Raw genomic sequence first — 9267 nt, forward strand, 5'->3', positions numbered from 1 at the left:
AATAAAGTATGTCTTATTTGCCTATTAAAGTAAGAATGAATGAGATAGTAATAGGATGCTGGTTGATTTTGATGCATTCACTTAATAGGGTTCCCATCTGGCATAGACAAAGGCGTAGATTTGGCATAGACGGAAGGGACATGTCCCCACCAATATCTAGTGATATTTGAATTGTCCCCACCAATAATTAGATTTCTTCGAGTAAAGAAAAACAAACCCGAAGAAAGAAAAAAACGATCTTTCAACGTCTCATTCACCCAGCGGTGCAGAAAGAGATAAATTACGTTCTCTACTGGAGTCCTACCTCATGTGACAAATATGGCCAATGTGATTGGCTGTGCCTTTCAGGGAGTTCTGTTTAGTTTTAGCAGCGGCAAGCCTGCGCTGCGAGGATGGGAGCACAAAGGAAGAACCTGGATATAAGAAAGTATTTTTCAAAGAAACCTGCAAGTCACTTAAAGCCAAGTAAACCCATAAAATGTGTCCGTCATAATAACGTTACAGGCTGTGCTAGGCTTTGGCCCACATCAGTCTAAAATTGTACAACAGGCAGGGCTATTAGTTATCTCAGTCTCAGAGTAGCATTTCTAATTTTGATTGAAACTGTCAGAGAAAACGGCAGCTTTGAGTGAGCCAGGATATTAGTTTACAGAGGCTGTTAAAATTATATGTCTAATGTTAAAATGTTGGTGACACAATAATTTCATCCTAATGGCACTGACATATTCATAGGGTTAATTTTTGAGACAAAATGTCATGAGGTAGTCATGATTTTGCAAATATTCCACCTTGTAGTGCGGTTTGCACAAATTGTTTTAAAAATGCACTCACCCTACAAACATTACTGATGAGTCAAGATCTGCACAAACTGACAGAAACACTGAAGCAGCTCCACATTTTATTCTTATTGTCATGTATGTCCTATTTGTCAGGTGACAGAAGAACCAACACAAAGCTCAGAGAGCAATGGTGATACAAGATCACAGGTGAAATTGGACGATGACCTGGTGGTTCAATGACTGTATTTGAAGCACATGTGTGACTGCATGTATTTGGAATGTCTCACGGTTATTTATCAGGTGACAGAGGCAGCTCTGCCATGTAGCTCGGACAGAGGTGAAGAGGCGAGTCACAGGTGGCTTACTCATGATTTGGTGCTATTGATTAACTAGTATTTATTGTCATGACAACTGTTTGGCTGCTGATGTAATTTTACAAAGATTCTGAATTGACATGTCTCACTTTTTATATGGAATATGGCTGAAGTAAACTAAAGTCTAAAATACTTAGTCATTTGTTTAATAGTAATTTAACATTATATAATTCACATATAAAACTATGAATTGTAATTTTAAATGGTTTAAAAGCATGTAGAATAGCATATGTAGGCAAGTATATTTTATAAGGCAAAAAGGAAAAAAATAAGAAGCAGGGTTCGGTGGTTGAATCATCCGTCCCCACCAATGTCAAAACCAAATCTACGCCCTTGGGTATAGAGCATAAATATGTCAACATGTATTAATCTGTAAGTTAAAATGTTTTATTGTGTTTTTATTCAAGCAACTGAGAGTAAAAACGTGTTACTCCTTATTTCCAGTCCACCCTGTGCCAGTAGCAGCTCTAACAGCAGATACTCAGGAGTTCGTCCTTTTAGTCTGTTATTATTCTCTTTCTCACTTGCAGTGGACTTTGTGACTCTGTTGCTAACATCACTATTGCAGTCTGATTAAAAACAGAGCATGTCAATATTCAGAAGCCTTATGTTTTCCTGAGAAAACTCCAATGTTCAATATAGCTTTGAGTATAAGAAAGACCCAGTTAGGGCTACAGTTACTAGGAGGAAATACAGCTGTGAAGTTCAAATTAAGCATCAGAATGAGGAAGGAAGGTGATTTAAGTAACTTTGAACATGGCATGGAGAAGACCACATGAGGTGCCTTGGGATGTCTTTGTCTATTTCCTGTCAGCTAAAAACAGAACACTGGCTAACTACCAGAAGATTGGAAAAATGCTGTCTGGTCAAATGCCCTCAGTTTCTGCTGCAACAGATTCAGTCAGAATTTGGCATCCAAAACGTTAAAGTATGGATCCATTCTGCCTTGTACAATCAGTTCAGATTGCACCAAAGGACTCTGTCGACTGCACATCCATGATGCATTTTATCTTTGTTCTTGCTAAATAAATTATTAGAGAGGACATGAAATGCTACACACAAAGGCTAAGATACACCATGGAGCCCTGCTTTGATGTCCTGATGTCATGTAGTTGGTCGGTTGATTGCAGCTAATAGACTTACATTAGTTTATGTTAGCTAACTAATGACAGAATCGATAACTCAGAGGAAAATAACCACAATAAAACTAAAAATCAGTTGATCAGTTGGTCACATTTGTTGTGCCCCTGGATGCAACAATGAGTTTTATGTTAAGAAACCGAGGCTATACTGTCCACTTTTACTGTCTGTCTCTTTAGCAGTAAGTAGCTGATCGCTGTTTGGCTAGCTGCACTCAAACGGGAAAATCCTGCTGTTAATGTTTGGGTTTGTAAAGCACTTTATAAATAAGAACAGTGTGGACGAGTGTTTGAGTTACCAGACCAACAAGCTGGAGTCCACACTGCAGCTTTTCCAGTTGTTCCTGATGTTTACAAGATGCTATCAGCACTTTTTATGCAATAAAATATTCTCTCTTTTCCCCAAAAAATCCTTCACTTACATTTGGGCTTCACTTTTCCTCACTTCTAATATTTACTATTTATTTATTTATTTATTTTTAGAAAGAGGGGCAATACATATTAATGAACATTTTAACAAAGGTAAATATGCCAGATTATAGCCTTGGGCTAATTTCCATCTGCAGTTAGTAAAAACATACAGAGACACTATTTACAGGTCATGTGACAAGGACAAAAACAGTGATCACATTATACTAGAACAAACAATGACAAGGAGAGTGGACACAGAGGACAGTATAGATAACAATAACGGAAACACATTAATTATATTGCACAAACCCCAGTATTGTACATGCCCTGACTGTCGTGATATGAAGTAATCCAGTCAATGAGATGATGTTAGGGAAAAACAAAAGGTCTCAAAAAAGTGTGCTACCTCTTTTTCCTTTTTCCTTCGCACACATGACCTATTTTCCCTGCAGACACACCGATGGGATTCCCGATGGTACTTCGGTAAGAAACTTAGTTATGTTTGTGGTGTGATGTGCATATAGTGGCCTGTTACATTGTAAACTGTCTGGATGTACTTGGGAAGAGCTGATACTAATGGTTCCTGAAACATATGGAGTGTTTGTCTTTGAGTCCTGCCAAACTAGCCAGACTAAGGCAGTTGTAGTATCTGGCAGGCTGCCCGGTAACCGGTGGGCCCAGCCAGCTCTCTGATGATAAAACACACTGTAAATGAGTGCAGACGGCCCAGGGGGTTCTATGGATAATTGATTAATAAAGTCCACTGTCACATGAAACCACCCACCATGACGTTTCTCACAGGCTTCCCAAATTATATGTTTGACCACCCACAGGACAGGCTTAGAGCTCAACCCAATAACATTTAGACAGTATCAAAGAATGTCCTTGCAAATTGTTGCTGTGGCTGTGAGGGTTTTGTTATGTTTTACCTGCTTGTAAATGATTATTTAAATAATTAATTCCTTTTACAGCTTGATTGCCATTTAGCTTTAGATATTATCACCTTGATTTTCTTTTATTTGATTTGTTAATACGTTTCATTGCATCTGCCAAGTTACACACATATTGTTACAGAGATGATTTCATATTTAATTTTTTTCCCCATTTAGCTTTGTTATTTACATGTAACTGTATCTTGCAACATACTGCAGCATTTGGTCTATAACAAGCTGCTACAAACAAATTGCCCTTGAGATTAATGAAATAGTTTGTACTGCATTGTATCCCATTGTTCTGTACTGTATTGTTTCCTTGCTGCAGTGGCCCCAATAGCAAAGCGTTAGCTCTCTTGAAAAAAATGTAATGCAGTATGTGTTGCATATACAGTGGCTGCCTCCTTCAAATTGCTTGTGCTACTGAGTGCATCATCCTTGGAATAGCAACTTTGTATAATGCAAGGTTATACTCAGTACACGCTGCATTTGGAGACTATACAGGTCGAGTGTTCAACAAGCCAGTGACTGAGGCTCGAAGATGATAGGAAAACAACAGGTTTCTATAAATAATCATACAAGCACCACTTCTTCCCAACTTTTCCTCTTTCTGAGAGTCTCACTGAACCAGCCTTGGTCTTTCTAAAAGGTTCCCAATTAATTTCTGTCACAACCCCCACGACAGTTCCTTATTGGTTTGCTGTTCTTCTTCTGTTGATCCATGACCTCTGGATGCAAAGATTTATTGCATCTGGTGGTTCTGTATACTTACTGAATGTAGGTAGGTTTTGTTCCCTGGCGCCTGTTCTTTTAGTTACAGGGTTTGTAGTATAGAAACCTTTGCAGTGATGTCACAAAGACAATCTTTGGACTCTCATTTTGCTGCACTTTTAACTGAAGATGCAAATTATTTAAATATCAGCTAAATTACAAACACGTTTTAAAATCTGGTGGTATGCTCGACTCTGAATGCACCACTCTGCTTGGTGAGAATTTTCGACCCGACTTTGTCAAGGTTAATTAGTGTATTCAGCTTTAAAACTTGTTTGACAGTTTGGTCAAAATGAGGTTCATTAATACAATAAAATATTAACCGATGGGGAATTTCTCTGCCAAGGTGGCTCACAACGGAAGCCCGTCTGGCAATCGAGTGCAAAAGGAAACAGTGGTAGGCGCTGGATTGATACACTTCATGGCAGATCACAGACTGTTTGGGGGATCTTGGGAGCATCAGATACACTGATTATTATTAAATGTTGGCATCACTGCAATGGCGGGCATGACAAACATGCCTATACAAATTTTAAGCACATAACAAAAAACTGAGGATGCCAGTGATTATTTTTTATAATTATTCACATAGTTAATACCCTGTTGCTAGCCACAGATCTTGTTCGCCCACTTTGTAAAGTGCTCTCAAGGCAAAGCTTGGTAAAAGTCTGTTGCTCTCTTATTCATCACTGAGACATTTTACCACTACATCTCCTGCAAACTTGAGAGATAATTTTTCTTTCATGTCCTTTTATAGCTGGTGGGTGTAACCTGAAGCAGTTCTTGGTTCTTGCTGCTATTGATAAGGGCCTATTCACTTTCCCATGATGGCTCAAACTGTCACTTCTTGCCAAAAGCTTTATTCAGAGAACATTTAAGCCTCCCATTCAGTTGTGCTTCAAGGTCATGAGCAAACATCCTCTTTTCGCTTTGTTGAGTTCTGCTTTATTAAAGACTCACTAAATTATAGTGGGTAATTTATGAAAAGAGACAACTGCTTTATGAGACTAAGTCAAAAAACACAGCCTACATTTATTTGATGCCTTGATTTCATGTATGTTTTGGGGGTTTTCAGAATAAAATTCACGTTTTGGGTGCACTGTGTTGACTCTTCTGCCCGGAGAAAGTAATTAACTGAAGGGTGAAATACAAACCGTCTGCTGAACAATGGGCACTCAACCAAGAAAAAGCTGAACTCACAACATTAGATATTAAATCTCTGATCCCCTGTGGTGGTATAAGAACCACAGAAAATTATGTAGATGGCTAGTCATGCCTTTTATTGCAATATTAGATGACTTTCCACTCCAAACATGCAAAATGACATTTCAGTCACTCATCCTGCTTAAAGTCCAAACCTTTAAGACTTTTAATACAATCAAAAATAATATACAGATGTTTTCTAGTTGTACAGGCTTCAAATAGTTTATCTTTGCATAGGAAATACACAAAAAGGAAAGTTTATTTGTGTTAAAGTTTATTTTCTCTTAGAAGTTTAATCTTTTAGAGCAACTGAACTGACGGATGGATTCTGCCACAGCAGCAAGGAGTAGGTGGAGCCTACAGGATGAAAGATTTATGAAGCGTTTAAGAAGAAGAAGAATGAGTTTGCAATAATAATAATTGTAATAACTGATGGGAAACATTATTGTTTCAGCATAAAAGCATGACATAGAGCCCACTGCATGCCTCCCATCCTGCACATAGCTTTTAACAAGTCATGTGACATTAAAGAGCTGCTGTATGCTGCTAGTTTGACACACTTAAGCCCAATCATAAGGTTTTAATTGGAGTCTTGGGAGTCAGTAAGGAAGCCAAGTGGACAGTATCAGGTCATCTTTTCTGTGAAGTCAATGAGGACCATCTACAAATAGATCCACTCTGAGGTCTCTGATGTGAAAGAAATACTCAGTATATAAAGAAACATATGCATATTGTTGTTTTGTTTTCTGTAATGTAAACAGATGGGGAGGTTTCACACTGACTGGACTAATGCATGTGCTTGTCTGAATTCAAAATCTTTGATTAAAGGGATCATTTGCTTTCTATCACATTTTTGTGCATATGAGCTTGCCATTGTTTTCATTTCCTCTCACACAACGGTAAACTTGTCTAGAGAAACAATTGCTCAGGCACTTGAAAACAGTGAAAAATGTGTGTGTGCGGCCTTTCTATGCATGTCACAGTGATTTATGTTAGGGTTGCACTGTCTTTGTAATCATCCATCCAAGTGGAGACCACGCATGCTATTGAATTTAATTACTCAGTGACTAATACCAATTAACTGAGGAAAAGTGACAACAATGTAAGGTTATTACACATAACCCTGCTGAAAATTTGCATACTGTGTTATAGAAATTGACAAGAACATGAGGGGAGAGAAAACCCAGAAATTGCAGATGGATAACCACAAATCTTAGTGTGAAGACAGAAAAAACTAGAGCAGCACAAAATGTATTCATCAAGTAAGAAAATGTGGGTTTTTTTTCCCTTGACCACAGATTTTTAGACATGACTTTAAGAATTTTATGAGTACACATCTAAAAATCAGACTCCACCAATCTGAGCATTTTTGTGTTCTTTTGCTTTTATTACGTGTAATCCCATCTCCCAAAAATTAAATGTAAGTAAAAATAAAATATTTTGCTTTTTCATGATTTGTCAAACATTAGTTACCCTCGATCAGCTACAAACAATCTTTATGAAGCCATGCTGTTACACTGTTAAGGTCGTTACTCAAAAAAAGTAATCATAGTTTTCTTAAAAGTACTGCAGTATGTTTTTTAATTACCCACTAGAGGAAGTAATTTGTTACAGTCATTACATTACCTTCTCATTACTCTATAAAATGACCTGAAACACTTTACATAATGACCAGTTAACAATATAAACCTATAGTCTACGCTTTATCATTGCTCTTTTGTGCAATAAAAAGTTATTTCCATACCTTGGCTTCTGAAAATTTGTAGAAACTCCACCATCTCCCACCTCCCGCACACTAACTGAAATCAGCTGACTGGCACAAGAAGAAAGCATGTGTGTGTGTGTGTTTTTTACCATCAACATAATTGTAATGTAATTACTAAATTTAGTACATTAAATAGATGCATTACTGCACTACTGAAAAATGTAATGTGACTACAGTAACGCCTAACACCTGTTATGTAATACATACAAAGGGAGTTGTGGCATTGTCTTGTTGAAACAACAAGGCCTCCTGCAAAACAGATGCACATCAGCTGCATGCTGCTGCAAAGCATGTACTTCAACTGCAATTTGATAGTACGCTTAATGGTCCCTCTCCTCTTTGCCAAAAGGATGCAGTGATTTCTAAAGTGCTGCCTATGTGCCAGTGTCACAGTCTGGCTGAGGCAGATTATATGGAGTGAAGAAGGTGGACCCAAGTGCGGACACGCAAAATAACAAGACTTTATATTAACTGAAAACGAGCCGTTTATTGAAGGCTGATCTCAGCAATAACAAACAAAAGCAAATACAAAACTAAATCATAACCTAAACTGGGTGAGCTAAACATAACAAAAGCCTGGAACATGGACAAAGACATAAAGACTGGCATGAATGCATAATCTTGGAGACAAGGTGGGATAACAGACAAGGAATGAATGAACACACACAGACTAAAAGCACACAGGAGGTGATCAGGGGAAGTGGAAACACATGGGGAAACAGCTGACACAAATGAAACAGCTGACACGTCACAGTGGAAGAGTAAAACTAAACACAGGAACACATGACCTCTTCAAAATAAAACAGGAAACATAATGAGACAGACATGGCAACATGAACTTGACAACAAATGACGTGCAGACATGAAACACATAAAGGAGAGGGGAGACTTAGCATAGGGGTTGAAAACACAAGGGGAAACTAATAAACAAAGAACTTTAATGACAACCTAGGCATGATAGAAATGAACTTAGAAAACCTAAAGGACTTAAACATAAAAACAAACTAAAACTCAAAACTTTGGGTCGAAATGGCCCAGGATCGTGACAGCCAGAAGATTAACCAGTCAATATATGTTAGTCCTTGTCCCGTGGTACGACAAATCCTGCCAGAACCTCTGAACATTTCATTTATATCATGCACTGTTGGTCATTAAGCTCCAACATTTTTTGTATTTTTAAGTAGCATTAATCAACTTCTCCACACTGGTACTGAAACAATAGTAGCACAATAGGACCAATACTTACTTTCTGTCCTGTAAATTCAGTATGTGACCCAAAAATAGCCGTGATTAAAATTTGCACATTTTGATGAGTCATCTCATAAATTAGGTGTCACTGCTCTCCACTACATGAGCTGCCTTTATAAGTTACATGTATCAGGATCAGTACTGGTATCAGCAATACTGACCCTGTATTTACTTGGTATTCAATCATTACCATAATTTGCAATATCATAGAGCACTACTACTAAGTTTTCCTCTTTGCATTAAGTGAGCTACTAAAATAAAGGGTTGCTCTGTCTTTCTTAACTGGCTTGTGTTGCCACACCTTAACCCTACGCTCACTCAAGCTCAAATAGTAATGATGTGTTTTTTTAAAACATGTTACTGGGATTGCAAACTCTCCTCTCTCCACATGTCCAGTGTACATACTGGACATAAGCTTTAAGTCAGCTATACAGAACTAAAGGAAACAGGATGAAAGCTAGAACACAACCTTGAAAAACTTAAATCAGCTTGTGCACAGTATATACAGGCAGGATGAGCAAAGTGCCTTCGGTGTCAGCTGGTGAGATCAGAAGCATTGAACGCACTGCTTCTGAAGTCTGATAGAGGTATGAAGACCTCGATGTCTTCAGTGTCATAATATCAACCTGTGACGAAATCTGAGCC

Source organism: Neolamprologus brichardi, chromosome 18 (genome assembly GCF_056152115.1).
Source record: "Neolamprologus brichardi isolate AB-2024 chromosome 18, ASM5615211v1, whole genome shotgun sequence".
NCBI lineage: Eukaryota > Metazoa > Chordata > Actinopteri > Cichliformes > Cichlidae > Neolamprologus > Neolamprologus brichardi.